Genomic DNA, 18,240 nt, shown 5'->3' on the forward strand with positions numbered 1-18,240 from the left:
GGTATTCCTTGTTGATTATGCTGTCTTGATGAATTAATCGTTTGATTGAGTTCTTTGCTGGAATGTTTTCCAGCCACATTGGTCCTGCAATTTCCCTCATTCCTGCCATACCAATTCTTGCCTCTCTTAGATGATAACACCATTATAAAGAAATGTTAACAGGCAGACTGTTTGTCTTGAACAAACATTCCCTCCATCTCTCTGTATTTTTTTCCCTGTCTGAACAACTTATGGCTTCCGTGTTTCAAAGTCTTTTGCGCTACAGATAAACACGCAATTTGTGAAATCGTGTTCCTTATTTAAAACTTGATGCAGACAGTCAAAAGTCACTAAATGAAGCTTGTTTCTTGGTAAGTTCTGGTTAAGTGAACTTTTTTTGCAGTGGGGAACCTAGGAAGAGAATGTTTTGTAATGGAAAATAATTTTTGGTGTGTTTTGTGCTATCGTTTTCATGGTTTTATAAATTGGCTGTTTAATATTTTACTGATAATAATACTTTATCTTTGTTTCCACATATACAGTAAATACACTGTATGTGAATACAGAGATATCTCTGTCCTTAAGTTGACCTTGACTCCTAGTGACTTCATGGACGCTTAAGTCTAGTTGTCTTGGCAGCAATGAAGATATGCTTTGCTATTGTCTTCTTCTAGGGTGTTTTTCAACTGCCCAGTCTGGTATAGGAAAATCCTCATAATCTCCTATCAAAACACTAAGTGGGGCTGACCCTATTTAGCTTTCTGAGATCAGCCATGGTCAGCTAGCTGCTTCAACTTAAAAGGGCTTATACGTAAATACTTCAGGGGAAAAGAACTGTATGTATGGTTGTAGGAACAGTCCTAGGCCTGCTAGATTTTGTTGAACATTTTAGAAAGACAAGTATCTTTCTCATTGCTAACTTTAAAGCAGGAATGGATGATGTCTTCCAAATGTGCCATCAGATCTCAGAAGGATGCTTGGAAACTTGGAAGCATAGCAAACTATCAAGACTGATAAGATCTGCGGTTCAGGAAGAGATAGAAGGAACTCATTTCTCATGCACATTTTCAAAGTGGCAAAGTTAGACATATGCAGGAGCAAATAGGGCTAGTGTTCTCAAATTGCACAAGACACATGTAGAGCTCAGTGGTAGTGCGAGAGAAATCCAGTCTACGTGTTCCCAGCATTTCTCTTTCATAGGCTTTTCTAAGATGGTCTTGCCTGAACATCTTGGAGCTGACATTTGAATTATTTTCTATCTTGGAGGAATCAGCCTGCTTCTTTGGAGAAATAATTTCAAATGCTTTGTTATTCCCTCTCTCTGGCATGAAAATCAGCCTCATATATGAAATCTTTGCATGATGTATTACATGTTGAGTTTGGGGTGGAAAGCAAAATAATATATTTGTCCCTTCCCTGTAAGAAGAGGGTAAACCATGTCTGGTAAGAAGGTAAGTCATCCAGTAGCCCTCTTCAAAAATGCTGTGTTTGCCCAATATTCTAGACATAGCCATACATAGTCTAAGTTCACATATTACATTGAACAATAAATATACTAGCTGGTTTCACATAACAACTGTCCCATTGACTAGCCAACCACATTTTAGCATTGTGCAAATGTGCAAATTCTTCTGAACATAAAGTTTTAATGTATACTTTGAACAAACCCTAAATGTTGTGCTGTGATGCTGTAGACCAGTGTTTCTCAACCTTGGCAACTTTAAGATGTGTGGCTTTCAACTCCCTGGTTGAGAAACACTGCTGTAGATAATAATTTGATAGCAAACCCTACTGAATTTAATAAAGTGTACTTCTATGTCAGGAACGTCCTCATATTGCATCAATTTGAATTAAATAGTTAAGCATGTTTTTATATACCTCATTCAAAATCATCACCACCACCATTACTACTAACCCTCTGTTTCTTCAGGAACTCCAAGCAATTTACATGGGAGTTTCTTTTCCGGTTAGCTCTCAAGTTGGGCTGAGAAAGAGGCCCAACATTACCCATGTTTAAGGGCGGCCTTTAACTTTATCCCCTTCTCGCCACATGAAAAGCATGTTAAACTTTCCATAGATAAAAACAATATGTAGGATAAGACTTGAACTCATAACATATTATGTTATATTATCACAAAGTCAAAAATGTTCATAAATTTGCCCAGTTTGAATGCTTACTTTATAATTGTAACAATAGTCTACGATTGTAATAAACTATAGCTAACTAACTCAGAAGAATAAGCTAAGAATGCTGAAACCACATGCTGACTGTGTCAAATAACGCAATGCTAAAGTGAAACTCTTGGAAATAGGGAATCAGCAGCACTTCCTGTTCAGTTCCAAAGATGTGGTCATTTCTCTTGAGGATGCTTACGCAGTTAAAATGCTGAGTGAATATTCCAAGGCCTGTGTGTTGTTTTCGTCTTTATTTTGAAGAATAATTGTGTGGAGACCCAAAGGGATGACCTCAACAGACCATTCCGACTCATTGAGTGGATATGACTATAGATAAATAACTTAAATGCCCTGGCTATGTTTCTTCCTTTACAGAATGGAGATAAATGATACGGTTGCCTGAAGGAAGCATTTGTGTTAGTCATTAAAAGTTGCAGAACCAAGTTTGAAAATGCAAAAGAGCAGATACGGAAAGGATGCTTGGGCTTTGCTTGAGGGATACCACGAACCACATTTTAGCTTGTCCTGTTCTGCAGACCCACTAGCTGGGGTGGCAAGTTTATGATCTCAGATGTCGTGCAGACCCAAAAATAATGGCAGAGATTTAGTGGCTAATTACATATTAAGTGTGTTGAGTGAACATGGGCTTTGTCTTGTAGTATTACCACATGCAGTTTCTACAGGTCCTCAAGGCACATCTTCTCCCACTTGAGTGTATGGAAGAGAAGAGTAATGAAGGCCTGGTTTTGTTGAGTGCCCTGAGTAAAAACTGAGAGGGGTGTATTGGTTCTTACTGTAGAACAGTGCTGGCTAGGGAATTCTGGGGGTTGAAGTCCACACATCTTAGAGTTGCTAAGTTTGAAAAACACTGTTGTAGAAGGATTACTTTCCAGAAACTCTCTAATGCTACATGCTCCTACGTGGTTATGCTCACTTCTTAAGTAAAACATCCAAACCATTACTTGAGTTTGAAGGGTTCTTTGAGATAGAGCTCTACTGGAAGGATTTTAGGTAGAAGACTTTTTCAGGTTTTCCGGATGCTAGGCTTTGGATCTTATACTGACTTTTTCCATGTATACACACCACAGAGCCTCTGATGGTGAGATAAAAGTAATCTGCATAGCATTATCAACAGATCCTGGGCGTTTATTCCCTCGGGGGGAAAAATTAAACTGAGACTATCATCTAGTCCAACAGTTCCTCCTGATATGGTTGGCTTGGTTTGCGCCACGTCAGACCACGATGGAAGCTCCTTTTTGTTCCCCCAAGCAAAGAAGGCAGCTTTTTGCTCTCTTTGAGTCTTCCTACGGCAACATAAATGTCAGTTCTCTGCAAAGACAACAGTAAGGCAAACTAAAGCCTGTCACATGTTCACACAACATGCTAAGCTGCTTAAGAAACAGCACTGTTGATGTCAAGGCTTCACCCCACAGCCAGAACTGTGCTACTTAGTTAAGCTCACAGAAACCCCCAAAACTTCTGATAAGTAGTATCTATATGAACTTACAAAGCCATAACCAGAGACTTTCAGCTACCACTGTGATTAAAGAACACACCTTATACAGACAGACCATCCCTCCTGCATATCTTTCTCATTTCCAGCCTTTGCAGTGGACTACTTGGTCCCTTCTTTTGAGTGGGTTGGCTGTTTCCATCTCTCCTTTTACAACTATCCACTTTTCTATTACTTTTTTTTTTTACTGATTGATTGTTTGAGAACTCTCCATTTGCAAACTTATAACAGCACCTGCTCCAGGCTTGCAGGACACACTTACCCAGAGATGAACTTGGTCCCTAAGCAGTGGAGAGTTATTTATTTATTTGTTAACTAATTTATATAGCTACCCAGTTCACCTTAGTGACTTTAGGCACTAAACAGATTAAAAACCAACAGAGAACATAACACGTGTGTTAGATTTATTTAGCTGACAGTTATTCTTCAATTGGCCCATCAAGAAAATTCTGATGAGGCTTCACATCAGAGTAGCACCATTTCCTTACAAGTATTATCATCTCAAGGTTTTTGCTCATAGTAACATTGTCCCGTGATCATTTTTTTCAATGAATCAAATTTCTGTGGGGTAGCCCAGTGAGAGAGATGAACATGGCTACAACTCCGTTGTAGGTACTGCCAAATCTTTCCATCTTTGTGCAAATTCTGGTTACCATCTTATGAGGGCATATGGATAAAACTCTGAAACTTGAGGCACCAAAATCCAAAGACTCTGTGAAACGTGAAGCCTTGTCCTTAGACCTGAATCTCAGTTCATTCAATAGAATTTACCTTCAAGTAAGTATGCTTAGATGCCCCAGCAGAACTGGTTTTTAAACAGTTAATTTGCAACCTGTCTTGTCTCAGCTGTATACCAGGAGCAAACAACCTTTTTTTCCACCATTTGGGGATGACATTTTCCATTGTTTGTAGGGATTCAGCCTCCCGGGGCTACTGGAATTTACATCCAGTATGTGGTGGCATTTCTTGAATGCAAAACCATTTGCCTCCATTTCTTTCAACTGTTTGGGATCCAATTGGAGCCTAAAGTGCAAATTAGATTCATGAATCCTCTCATAAGGGAGATTTTAAGAAACAGCTTTTTTTTTAGAATGTTTTTGTTTCAAACAAGATGGAATGCTGTTTCAGAAAGCAGGGTTTTCACTCTTTTTGATAACGGAACATCATGGTTTAGAAGCATTCCTGATCCGAGTTATGTTATTGGAAGCACAATTTGGCTGTTGTAGCATATTGGGAGTTTTTTTTAATGGTAAAAGATAACACATCCAACTTCTTTAATTATAACTCTTACCTGTGTCTGATTAAATGGCTACGATCCACAAAAGCTTTCAGTGCCATAAGATCCTTGTTTATTGGGCTATCAACTACTAGCATTTAGAAATGAAATAATGAGATAAAAGCTTAGTTTTGCTTGAATTAGGTTGGGTAACATCTCCTTTAAGTCAAGGCTCAAGTCCTGCTAACTTTGTGGACACATCAGGTTTTATTAGCAACAGAATAATGGCTAGCTCCTGGTTTCTACAGAGATGGCTTTTCCATTTCCCAACCTAGCCTACAGCCCTGGAGGTCTCCCATCTAAGCATTATCCAGTCCTGATCCTGCTTAGCTTCTGAGCCCAGACAAGGCCACCTTGGTGTCGACAGGGTTACAAATATCTGAAATAACTAAAAAGGCCCGCTGCAATCTTAGCACGCCAATACATTCAAGAGGAGGAAAATAAATAAATAACAAGAAGTCTCTGATAACAAACTCTGTTTTGACTTGCATAGAAACTTTTCTTTAGTAGAAGAATTCCAACTATGCTCACAAATATTTGTCAGTTTCAATGTACTTCCCCTGTGGCCAAACTATGTATTAACAAACTGCTTTTATTCACTTTCCCTTCCCTTTTAGAACATCCAATCCAAAGATTCTGGGCAAGCAGAAATGAGAGATCGATTCTTGAGCACCATTTCAAGAAACGAAAGATGATCATATTGAGTTGACTGCAATGAGGAAGGAATGTCCACCATCTTGGCCTGTTAGTTAAACTCTTACTGCAGTCTTCTCTCAATGGGCAGTGCTGTAGATGGATGGGGACCATGTGATCAACGGGGCATTGAACCCCCAACATATATGGAGGGTGTACAATCAAGGAAGGCTGCCTTATGCCTATGGCATTCACATAAGACAATCCCTTACCTCTGGCAAGACTCATGGCTTACTTTCATAACCACTGATTCAAAGCCAGATGACCTTGCAGACTATCATGGTTTGCTAGGGAGTGCTCCCTTTCTCCTTTGCAGCGATTAGCTGGTTTCCTTCCTTCCTTTGTTTTAACATGGAAATGAATGTGGTTGACTGAATGAGATTGCAGCTTGTGGTTTGCTTGTTTAGCCCCACGTGTATTTGTGAGTCAGTGAAAGTACAATGGAAGGAGAAATTGAGAGGATGAAGGAACCTAATTTGTTCTGGGCTTCTCTAGGCCTTCACCTCTGTTCTGAAAGCAGGAAGGTCCATAGGATATGGTAAAAAATGTCAAGATGGCAGCCACAATGATGCGATCAATGCTGTCTGGTTTTTATGTGCACCGTATGTAGCTGAATTGTATCGTCGTGGCCGCCATCTTGACTTTGAGGACCATCCTTAGGAATACCCGATTGGACGGAAAATACAGCCTCAACTTAACCCTCTCTCTTCCAGACTCCAGTGATAGGGGAGGCCTCAGATTAATTGAGTTACCCCCAAGCTCCCCTATCATTTGGTAAAACAAGCACAGCAACGTTTGCATTTTTTGTGCCCAAGGAAAGTACATCTCCCATCTTCCATTCTCCTTACTTTCTATAGAGGCACTATAGAGAGTGTACATACGAATTGTATTTCTATCTGATTTGGGGGCTGTAGCGCCTCAGATAGAAAGTCTGTGCAAAGGGTAGTAAGGGCAGCAGAGAAGATAATTGGGATTTCTCTGCCTCTCATCCAAGATCTAGCATATGTATGCTGTCTGTCCAGAGCTCGAAAGATCATCAGTGACGCCTCCCATCCTCATCATGGTCTGTTTCCTTTGTTACCCTCTGGGAAGAGCTTCTGCTGTATCCGATGTAGAACAGCCAGATTGGGTAACATCTTTGTCCCGCAGGCTATTAGATTCTTGAATGTTTACTAAGTTTTTTTTTTTTTTGGAGTGTCAAATGTGTAAAGAATGTATATTTTATAGTAACCATGGTATTTTTATTTGTATTTTAGTGTTTGATTGAAATTGTGAGCCAACTGCAACAGAATTTCATTTTATTATGCACTTGGTGTACAGTGTATAGTGGAATGAGAATAAAGACTAGACTCGACTCGACTCGACTCGACTCGACTCGACTCGACTCTCCACTCCACTCCACTCCACTCCACTCCACTCCACTCCACTCCTAATCTGAACCTAGCTGGACTGTTGGATTCACAAAGACATCCTCGCTGTGTTCAACATACTTTAACTTGGATACAATCTGGGTTTGCACACATGCACAGAATCAGAAACTGAAGAAGCTAAGCTACCCCAAACTAATCATAGCTAGAACTAAGCAGGCCTAGCATGTTGCTCAAACGCAGTGGCAAAGTCTAGCCAATCTGATAAGGGGTGACCCTGAAAATAGGCTAATCTGCCAGAAAACATGCATAGTTTATGGTGACAGTGCTTACTGATAGAGCTTAGAAAGTGAATGGCGCGATTAAGATTTAGTGAGATCTTACTGATTCCAAGACCACCATATACAGATCTAAGATTTTTTCAGTGGAATACATTTCCATAATCCAATGACAGAACTGGCTGACCATTGACAAGGTTCAACCAAGAAAACATTCTGACAATATCTAATTCAAACACTGTAAAGATCTCAGTAGTGTTTTATACTAGATTTGAGTGGGGGGGGGGGTCTTTCAAGACACAGAGATCAGCAGCCCTAGCCAGCATAACCAAGGATGGGGAATGTTGGGGACTGTAGTTCCTTAAATACCTGGAGGACTACAGATCTCTCACACTGCTGTAGCGTAAACAGTGTTGTCACTTTTCTCTATTATGGCTCCAGCGTTGGTTGAAAAAGGGTCTATCGCATCATTCCCCATACACCTCCCGCGCTTTTAATCATTGCACAGGAGGCAGAAATTCAAATGCTAAAGCTTCTCATAGTGATTTGCAAAGCTCTACCTGTTGAGTAGTTGCTTACTCAGGGAGAAACGCAGCAGCCTGAAAACCGAAACGTCATACTTTATTTTAACCTCGGTTATAATCGCCCAGAATATATCTGGGATTACAGCCCCCAATTAGCTCGTTGGCAGCCAAACGGGCATCTCTTCGAGATTTTTTTTTTTTTTTTTGGTTCGCTTCTTCCTATCTCCAATGGAACTTCTGAAACAAAGTTTGTTTGTTTTCAAAAACAAGACTCCCAATCTATCCGCAGCAACTGCGTTGTGCAGGCAGCCCAACGGGGCGGCAGCCGCGAAGGGAGCGCCCTGGCACCGTAAACGCGCGGCGGGCACCATCGCCGCCTTCAGCGGCTCCACGGGCAGCGCGGGGGGCGCAACGGGCAAGCCTCGCGCGAGAAGCGAGGAATGGGAGGAACAGGTTGGGAGGCGGCGGAAAATCCCGCGGGGGAAGTGGACACACGCGGATTTGGCCACGAGGGGCTTGCGAGGGCGCCCCGGCCCTCTCCCCGCCCCACCTCGCGCGGCGCCCGGCGACCCGCCGTCGAGCAACCCCCGCCCTGCGAGGCGCACTCCGGTTTTTTTCCAAGAGCCTGGATGCCCCCCCCCACCGCCCCAGCCCTGTCTTCCTCCTGGAGTGACCGGCCCCGGCTCCAATCCCGTCCCGCCAGTGGCCGTCGCTCCACCTTCCCCTCCAGTCTCCCGGAGCTCTCCCTTTTCGGGGCGGGAGGAGCCGGGGAGGAGGAGCGACGGGTGCTTCGCCCTGGCTTAGTCCTCGCTCGGAAGAAGCCGCGGCGGGGTATGGTGTGAGCGGAGCGGAGCGGAGCGGGGCGGGGAGGCGGCCGGCCGGAGCCCCGAGGCGGCAGCGGCAGCAGCGGCGGGCAGAACTTCGGGGCGCGTCCGCGGCGGCTTCCGATGCACGTAAGTGGCTTTGCGGGACTTTCGCAGCGGGGAAGAGCTGGTTGGCTTGGAAAGCCTTCCACCCGCCCCTTCCTCGGGCTTCTGCTCGCTGGCCAGAAGTTCCCCGCACAGCTCTGCTTTAAACCCGGTTAAGAGAAACCCCGACCGCGGTCTGAGCCTCGCGGGGGCTCCTTCCCTCGCTCCGCATGGACTTGGTCTGGAAGCGCCCACGCGACGGGCCGATCCCGGGCTTCTCATCAGCAGGAAGTGTGAAGTTCGGTCCTTCGCTGAATGAATTATGATCCTCAGGGGGAGAAAAGGATAGTTGGGCACGGTGCAGGGCTGGGAAAAAGGCTCGGCTGAGAAATGCAACGGGGAAAGTGGAAGACAGGATCCTCCCCGGGGGAAGCCGGAGAGGAGAGCGCGCGGGGTTGAAAGAGCATCCCCGGACATCGGAAAAAAACATGTTGCAAAAAGGGTTGGCGAAGGGCAGATGTTCGAGCTGTCCTCCGAGGAAAGGCAGCTGGGGAGCACAGCTGCCCGTTTTAGCTCCCATCCTGTGCTAATTGGGGAAGGCGCTCCCAAGCGCTGGTGGATCTGGAAGCCGAAAATGGTGCAAATCTTCCCCGGGCGGGTGAGAATATTTTTGGCTGCGAGTTTCAAGTTTCACCCTTAAGGCTCTGCGGATCACTAGCTGCAAAATGTTAATTAGCCCTCCGATGCAAAACGTTCCGGAGCTTTAGGTAACTTTCTAATTAAAAAGGAAGAGCCTCGTTAAAAATCCTTACCAGGAGTGGTAGAACTGAAATCCTCAAACAGCTTTTTCAGGATCAGCCTCGTTGGTTTTACCCCAGCTTGGCAATGGCTGGAGGATGGTAGTTGAAGTGGGTTTTAAAGATTGGTTAAGCAGAGATGGGGGTTTAAAACCTTTTTTCCTTCTAGGAAAAGATGTCCAAAAATGAAAATGTGGATCATTCACTGCAGAATTGGCAATGCGAAGACTCTGATTCTTGTGCCCTTACTTGGGAATAAGATTCATGGAACAAACATATCTGGCTCTGTGTGTTTACCTTCTTTCAGATGAGCTAGACAAAGTCCCCCCCCGCCCGCCCCCCAGTATCTATTTATGTTTGGGTGGCTTTTAAAGCCTGCCAAATTTCTACTCTCTGTGCCCAGTTGAATGTGGAAATTTTCCCATGAACACAGAATCTCTTCTTTTTCTTCCCATCCTGTCCTTCAGCGAGACAGCTGCTGGGAGCTTATTCATCGGAGCAAAACAAACCCACCTTTCTCCAACCAGTAAAAAAGGTGGGGCGGTTTCATCTTAAGAGAAGTTGGGAGGGAGTAAAATAAAGAGAGGGTGACCTGCGGCTTTGAAGCTCCTGCCTTTTGCGGGGGTCAGTTCCCGTTGGTATCTTTAACCTCTTTAGAGTTGTTCCCAGGGGTGTGGAAAATAAATGCTTTGGGCTGAGAGTGGAGTGGTGGAACCATAATAATATTTGTTGGGAGTAGTTGTAACTTTTCAGGAACCCTATGTAAGTCGAAGTTACTAGTTCATGAACTTTAATTAGCCTTCTCTTGTCCACACAAAGTTCTATCACTAAAAATCTACAATATCACTGTTGCTCTCTGAGAGTAAGCCTCTCTGTACACACTGGGGCTTATTCTGATAAATATGCATTGAATTGTGTTTTCAAAACAGTTGTGTTTTTCCAACTTTGGTTGGGTTCACCCATTCTGCTAAGGTGTGTTATGCTTTGCTTTTAGCATAAAACTGTATGCAGAGGTAGCTATTGTCGTATGTCAACCATGATTGATGGTTTGGTGTTGGGCTGCCCAGCCCAGTTGTAGTTTGTGAAACAAATGGTGGCTTAGTTCATTGTGTAATCTAGCTGTGGAGAACTTTAGAAACATATATTTGTGTTTGGATTCTTTTAGTCTGTGTGAGAGAGCTATGGATTGGAGAGGATGGATTTAAAAGATTTTACAATTGGTCCGTTCTTTGTCTTCTGTTTTCTTGCAACAGAGTCTGGTTGTGTGTTCTAGAGTTGACCCGAACAGGAACTGAGCAGTTCCTTCCTTTATTTGCCATAATCCAAATTACTGTCCAGCTCTAAAAGAGAGACATTGCATTACTTTTGTAATTTTAAATGACTTGCAGTTGACTTGCAAATTCACATCCTTCCTTGAGTGTGAGAATCTGGCTTTTAAAAATGCCAAGAATCAATCTTAGTAAAGTGAAAGGGGGAGACCAGAAGAAAATTTTCCTTGTTGTGTTAATCTGCACAAGTATGACAAAGGTAAATCCTGCATGGCTGTAAAACAGAGTAGTCTACTGATTCATCTTGTGTTGTGAACTAAATCTAATTTATTGAGTACTATGAATATTAAGGTGCATAGAACCGTACATCATTCCATGATGTTTTGGGTGGATTGTGTGCAGAGTTGTTATCCTCATTGTGGCGTAATTCTCTTGTTCTGCTTATGAAACGGAGCCCAAAACCAGATTTGGAGTTGGCATATTCTGATCAAATCCCTCATTCAAATTTCATCTCTGCTGTAATGATTCTTGTAGGGCAATGCTGTCTTGTGGTTTCCAACTCTTCTGGATTGCAACAGCCATCATGTCAGTTCACTGATTAAGCTGAATAGGATTAGGAGGAATTGTAGTCCAAAACAGCTGGAAAGCATTACATTGATAGCAATGTAGTGATCCCTGGTGTGTTGACTCTCTTAGCTCCAGCAAGCATGGCCAGTGGTCAAGGGCTATGGTACTTGCAGTTCAAAACCCCCAAGTAGCACAGTACTGCTTACCCCAACAGAGAATAAGAATAGATTACAGCAGTTGTGTATCAAATCCCTTTTAATTTTGCAGAATATTAAAAAAAAATGCTAACTATTTTTTATCTTCTGTTGCTGGTGGATGAGGTCGGGTGGAAGAAGAGGAGATGAGGAATTGTGTTTCCATGTCTTGTTAGACACTTTTTACAATTTTCTTCCATAGTAACATTTGGGAAGTAACAGCCGGGGCAGCGTGGTGGTGAAAATGCTGGGCCAGGACCAGTGAGTCTTGAGTTCAAATCTCCTGTAGCCATGAATACTACTGTGACTTTGGGTTAATTTTGGAGAGTCAAGCCTCCTTCACAGTTATTTTGAGGAAGATTGAAGGTGCAGCCTTGAGCTCTTCAAACAGAGGCAAAATATCATGGTAACAAGTAAATAAAAGACAAAGAATTATATTGAATAAACCTCAACGGGTCTAAGGTATGATGAAAAAGTGGAGTTGAGAGTCTTATGTTTATGCCTGGTGTGTGTTTTTTACTTGGTCTAACTCACTTTTTAAAACTTAGAATTTAATTCATCATTGTCCTAACAGCAAGCTGTTAATCACCCATTCATGTTCCATGTCTTGCTTGTTTTTTAATGTCATTTCTCGATGAATGATTTTTAGCATCTTCTAGAGCAGGGTTCCTCAGCCTTGGTGACTTGAAGATGTGTGGATTTCAACTCCCAGAATTCCCCAGCCAGCATGGAGGTGAAGTCCACACATCTTCACGTTGCCAAAGTTGAGGAACCCTGTTCTAGAGTCATCCAACTACTGCATTGTTATGCCAAAATAAGAGTAACGAGGACAGGCTTTACTTAGTAATGACTGAGTGGTGCTGTGAAGATGCTGCAGTATGAAGCCCTGAAGGGAGAACTTGATTTAATGGACCCCTTATTTATTTATTTATTGGATTTCTCTCCCGCCCATCTCCCCTACAATTTTTAATGGACATTTGAAGCAACAGACAGATTTGTCTGTTACATCTAAAATAGTTTGGATGAGGGAATTAAATTTATGTTGTTTGTACATCATTTGCAAATTGCAGCCATTGCAGGGATTTACATATGCATTAATTATGTCATTATACAGATGATACAAATTGACACAAATCATGTAATTTGCGTAACATGGGGTGAATGGCATACGTGGTGCAAATTGTAACAGATTATTCAATTATTTATTTTTATTTATTCATCAAATGTATATGGCCACCCATCTCACGAAACAGTGACTCTGGGTGGCGTACAATACGATTTAATGCACTTTTGGGAACAATAGACACCTTTTCCCCAATTGATGCATTAAATTGAGGATTTACTCATGGGAAAATTGCCGAAGTCAGCATTTCCCAAGCTTTTTCTATACTGGGCACGTGATTTTTTTCAGCACTTTTGTGGAATGGCCCCACAGGCATAAATGTACACATGCACAAAATGGGAGAAGAGCTTTTTCACATGTGTAAAGTTACTTTTTAAAGGCTTCTGTCATTTGATCACCACTCTTCTGATTGGAGACTTCAGACAAAAGCTGTCATCTTTGCTCTGTGATCAGAGTACTAGAGGGATTAGCGCTGTAGTCCTGTGGTTAGAAAGAGAGCAATACTTTCTATATTTTCTAAAGATCAGTATTTTCTCTTTATAAGGATTGGTCCCACATTTTGTAAAATGTTATTCTGAAGCAGTCGATGTTAGTGTGTCTTGTAGGATAGACTGTTGTGGTACAAAAAATGTCCTAGGGTTTATTTTCAGTACTGTGCATTCAACAGGCAGGGGCTAAAATGGACAATGGAAAACGTTCAACTTTGACTTTTTAAACACCGACCTGGAAAAACAGTGTTTTTCAGAAACTGGATAAGCTGCAGTACGCTGGCCTGGTTTACACTCTATTTTCTAAGTAGCTTTTCCGATTTTAGAGATGAACGTCAAGCTGTTTGTAAAAATATTGATAGGGAGCAGCTGATCTGAAGTAACCATGTTTTAACTCACAAAATGATTTTAAGGTTTTGGGGAGGGGGCTGTTGGAATTGCGTTTTCTTTCAGCTTTGCTGGAGAGTTTGACAGCAGACTGCCCATGACAAGAGATGGTTGGAAAGCACATGGAAGTCAAAATGAAGCAAGTCTTGCGTTCCCTAAACTTTAACTCCATAATGAACATACTCAAGAGTACAGAGTATGAAAGGTCAGATGTTGCCAAAGAGTTTTGATGTACGTCAGCATATGTAAATATATATTTTCTCTCCCTTTATACACATACCACACACAAATAAATAAATGCCCTTTTCCAGTGTTTTGCCACATTTTTGTGTGCCCCAGGAAAACCAAACAGGATGGGACATCGTGCCTGGCTTTCAAAAGCAGGAAATGTGTTTAGCTCCCATGCAGATCTTGTCCTTTTGCTTTCCACATGTAGAGGAAGACTTTTTTCAAAAGGGGTGAATGAAAAACCAAGGGCTGCATTGCAAATACTCTTGCCCTGAGAGAAAGACCTTCTCTTTGCCTCTGACCCTGGGTGACCCCATGATGATTCCTGCAAGAGTCCAAGTCATGGTTGCAAACTCCCTTTTGCATGCACACACATTGTGCCCTTTTCCCAGAATCCTTGTGGTATATAAATATTCTTTACTATGGCTGCATGTTGGTTTAGATTCAATGTTAGATAGGACCACAAACGTTGTTTGCAGTTGTTAAAGCAAACATGTCTTTTTGGAGGATTGCCCAGCAGCTGGGGAGAACAGACCTGAAATTGCAGGTGTAGACGAGGCTGCTTTAATGAGGAAGATAGGTCCTGTGTTCATTTCCCCTTGTGCCTTTTTGGAACTGAATCTGGAGGATTGTACAACCATGTTCCTTAGACATGCTAATGGGGAACTTGCTGCAAGGAATCTTCTAGTGGCTATGTTAAAGGGAATATTTTGGGAAAGTAACTAAAAGCTCAATTATATCTACAGAAAATAGAAAGTCTCTCTATTGCCAAAACATTGCCTAGGACCATAAGGTCTATGTCTTTTCTCATGATAAGATCATTATCCATGATTCATGCTATTTGTTGTAACTTCATAAACACCAGGATCAGTGATTTAAACATCACTGCCTTGCTGCACGTGTTAAGCCAGGGTTTTCCAGACATCGCAGGTTCCAGATGTGTGGACTTAAATTCCCAGAATTCTAAGCAATGGCCATGTCAGCTGGGGAATTCTAGGAGTTGAAGTCAGCACATCTAGAAGTTGCCCAGTTTGGGAAGAGCTTTACTAAGGAAAACCAAAGCTAATACCCTTAAGTAAAATTGTGAAAGTTCGATTGTTGATCTCTGAGTAGAAAAGTTCAAAAGCTGTTGGAAAGTTGGTGAGCAGGAATGACTGAAAAAGGGAAAAGTGTTGCATGTTTGGTGAATAAGAAGGATGAAATCTGAATAGCTTTATGGGTTACATCCTCTCAGTTAGAGTCTACCCTTCTTAAGGAAATATGACAGGGAACTTATTTTGACATACAAGCTCTTGTTGAAACTTCTATCTTGGATCTGAGAATTCAGTCCACATCCCACACTTTTTTAAACCTTGAGCTATGAGAGTGAATCAGCTTTATAGCAGGAGTTTTGTAATACAAGGAAAGGGAAATAACATGGATCCTACGTTATTGAATGTATTAAATTATGTTAATGAAATACAAAATAAAAACATGGCAAGTGCTTATTGAGAAGAAAGGGATGGGTTATAACAATTGGAGCAACTGAACTGGTTCCCATGAACAATTCAGTATATGTTATGATGAGGCCTTCTTTATCTTCTTATTGCTTTTCCATGATCTGGCGAAGTCTTGAACCTTTTTACTGATAACATGTGAAGTTGCAGCTGATTGTCTATAAAACCATCTTCTAAATATTTATCATTAATGATAAGTAACCATTATTTCTTCAAGGACGGACTTGCCTGCTATTTGTTCTAGAATTCAGAGTAGATAGTTTATTCATTGATTAGTCTTATGACCATGTTAAAGAAAGTAAAACAAAGGTAAAATACAAAGTCTGTTTCCAGGATAAAATAGGTAAAAGAAAATATAATAAAATACATATGTGCTAAATACAAAGAATCGGCGTTCAGATAAATACATCGCCTTTACATGATACCCTGATAAACTTAGGAACTTGTCTATGAACTTAGCGGTTCTGCTAATAGGAATAAACGTTAGAGCTGTTACACACGGTGCTCCCAGGTTCGGCTTATGGTCACTCACACGCTCACAGCCTGTTGAGGCACGCGGATCTTGTCAGCCCCCCTTGCTTTCTACCTGGGTTTTCCAGATAGGTGTGGCTGGAGCAGACAGACACACAGCCCTGGTCAACAGCCGGGAAATAATTGGGGATACACACAAATCACCTCCAACCGAACACTGAGGCCCAAGAGGTTCTTTGTCATACACGGAGACCCAGTGAATTTAAAGTAACAGCAAAATTTTACTGGTTGCAAGGGACATTTGCTCTTCATCATACACACACACACACTTACCCACGACCTTCCCAACTAGGCTGCTAGTGGGAAGCAGCCAAGTCTGGGACTCAGATGACTCTGACGAATGGGCGGGCTTTGGGACCCCTTTTATCCCCAAAAGTCCTTGCTGGGTTGATTTACAAGTTGATGGGTTTGGGGTGAGGGCTTCCATGTGCTCAGGCCCAACTTCCTCTTTCTGGTTCAGGTCCTTTGTTTTTTCCTTAACGACTTGCTTCCTTCTTATCTACCTCCCTGAAGGGATCTCATAGACAAGATTCCTGGCTTTTGTCCTTTCTGCTTATTGCCTGCTTCATCTTTAGGTTATGGCAGCTTCAGCCTAGTCTCACAGAGCCCAGTGGGCTGTTCTTTCAAGTAGGGATTTTAAATATCTAACCCTGAAAAGGCCATACAATTGACAATCAAACAAAACATGGACAGTGTCTTTGACTGGGGTGCTGCATGTACCCGTTCTCTTGTGATATAGCAAATGATGGAAGCCCCCGTATTGGGCCATGGAATCCAACAACTGAAATCCTGTTCTGGAATAGGCCCTTAGAAATTGCATCAAACTCACTGACAGTTATGTTTCAGTTTGGAAAGTGGTTTTGCTCTTAGCCAACCAGTTTAAAGATCTGTTGTTTGCCCATAAGTCCTTGTCTGTTTCACCACTGGTATCTAGGACTTTCTGTTTAAAAATTTCCTTTGCCTTGGAGGCAGTTCAGAGTAAATATTGGGTGGAAAACCCATGCTGTAGAATAACTTTAGTAAGTTGGCTTACCCAGGAGGTGGGCTGAGCCATACTTACTTGTTCAGTGAAACATATTTTGGGTAGTGTATCAGAGCCCATTGAATGGATCCAATAGGGACAGATTTTAATTATTGAGTAGCTGTGTGTGGAATGGATACCTGTTTCTGTTTTGACCACAGAAATAGGTATCCATTTGTTCTTGTCAGTTCCCAGTATGGTTCTTAAAAAACTGGGTCTGGACTTGTTCAAGTGAGGTAGCTCTTGTAAGGCCCCACAGTTTCATGCCATAGGTCAGCATTGGGACTGTTTTTGCTCTAAATATTTTCAATATGGGGGCCAAGGTACCTGGGTAATTGTAATTAAATAATTTATATAATTTTTTGGTGCTTGCCTCAGTCCTCATTGAGCTCCTTTTAAAATGATTTTCCTACGGCTCTGTGTTCAGAGTAAATTCAGAGTAAATGCAACCTATACATCTCTGAAATGTTAAAAAAAAGCTCATTTCCCCACTTTTAGTTCCAATTTTGGACAGATTGCTTGGAATATCTTTGACAGAAGCAGACCACTAAAGTTATTTCCCTTATGTGTTTTAATATCAGCCCAACTGGAATAAAATTCTCATTCAGTTTTTATCCTGGAGGATTGAGAACTGATTCTTCCAAAGCCAGCAACTTTCTAAAACCAGCAACTCTGCTGGAAAAGGAAGGTATAGATGACAATGAAGATACCAAAATTGACACACGCTCATATGTATACGTTGAAATTAAGGTTTCCCTAATTTTTTAGCCAGGGTACTTCATCAGCAAATTCTGTTAAAACCTTGCCCTATGGAAGGTGAAAAACTGTGTTTTTCAAACTAAAGGATTATTATTTCTGGTGATGATGCCAAGTCCCCTTTCCAAGGACCTTTGTTTAAAAATTATCCAGCTTGTTTGAGGCAGACCTGAGATTTTCCCTACTTTTGTAGCTTGTGAGCTTAGCTGTTGTTATATGATTGGGTTTTATCATCCTTTCCTAAAGTGCATACTCCTTTCAGGTCAGTGGAAGCAGCACATCTCTGGAAGAGCAAGAGTTGAATTTCAGCTGGGAAATGTTCTCTGTTAGTACACTGGCCATGTAGGATAGATCCTGTCATGTATTTCATAATGGTTCATGTTGAAGATGGAGCCTTGAGATTAGACTATAACATTTGTTCACAGTAAACATATCTGAAACTTGGAGATCCTGGTTTAATTTTCATTTTCCCCAAGAGATGCCAGTCACCATTCTGCTTTTCTTCACATGATTGGTGGTGGTGTGTTGAGGAAAGGTGAAGTACTCACCTGTTTCTGTATGGTTTGCATTCAATTGTCAATGATGCATTTAACATTTCAGAAATATAGCTTCATGTTTCACCAACTAGGAGGAACAAGTTGGATTTCAGGGTTGGGTTTTTTGACTCTATT

At 41.9% G+C, this 18,240-nt stretch overlaps 1 protein-coding gene and 1 long non-coding RNA gene across 17 annotated transcripts in view; both read left to right on the forward strand.

Annotated features, from left to right (window-relative positions):
* The first annotated feature begins 220 nt into the window (after nucleotides 1-220).
* LOC112542551 (uncharacterized) lies at nucleotides 221-6,984 on the forward strand. The gene is made up of 3 exons (XR_003086264.2): nucleotides 221-350; nucleotides 5,561-5,687; nucleotides 6,893-6,984. It is a non-coding gene; the product is annotated as an uncharacterized LOC112542551 (long non-coding RNA).
* Nucleotides 6,985-8,599: 1,615 nt separating this feature from the next.
* The window catches only part of PPFIBP1 (PPFIB scaffold protein 1), a 120,678-nt gene continuing 111,037 nt past the window's right edge, over nucleotides 8,600-18,240 (forward strand). For 6 of the 16 annotated variants that reach the window (XM_088134889.1, XM_088134890.1, XM_088134898.1 and 3 more), the window contains exon 1: nucleotides 8,602-8,758. The gene's annotated coding sequence lies outside the window, so the exon portion shown is untranslated. Of the gene's footprint in view, nucleotides 8,759-18,240 lie in introns of all 16 variants that reach the window. The other 10 variants (XM_088134882.1, XM_088134881.1, XM_088134883.1 and 7 more) reach the window with 3 other exon arrangements.

Source organism: Python bivittatus, unplaced genomic scaffold (genome assembly GCF_059951505.1).
Source record: "Python bivittatus isolate LINGU-HERP-01145 unplaced genomic scaffold, Pbiv_v1 ctg000120_np1212, whole genome shotgun sequence".
Lineage (NCBI taxonomy): Eukaryota > Metazoa > Chordata > Lepidosauria > Squamata > Pythonidae > Python > Python bivittatus.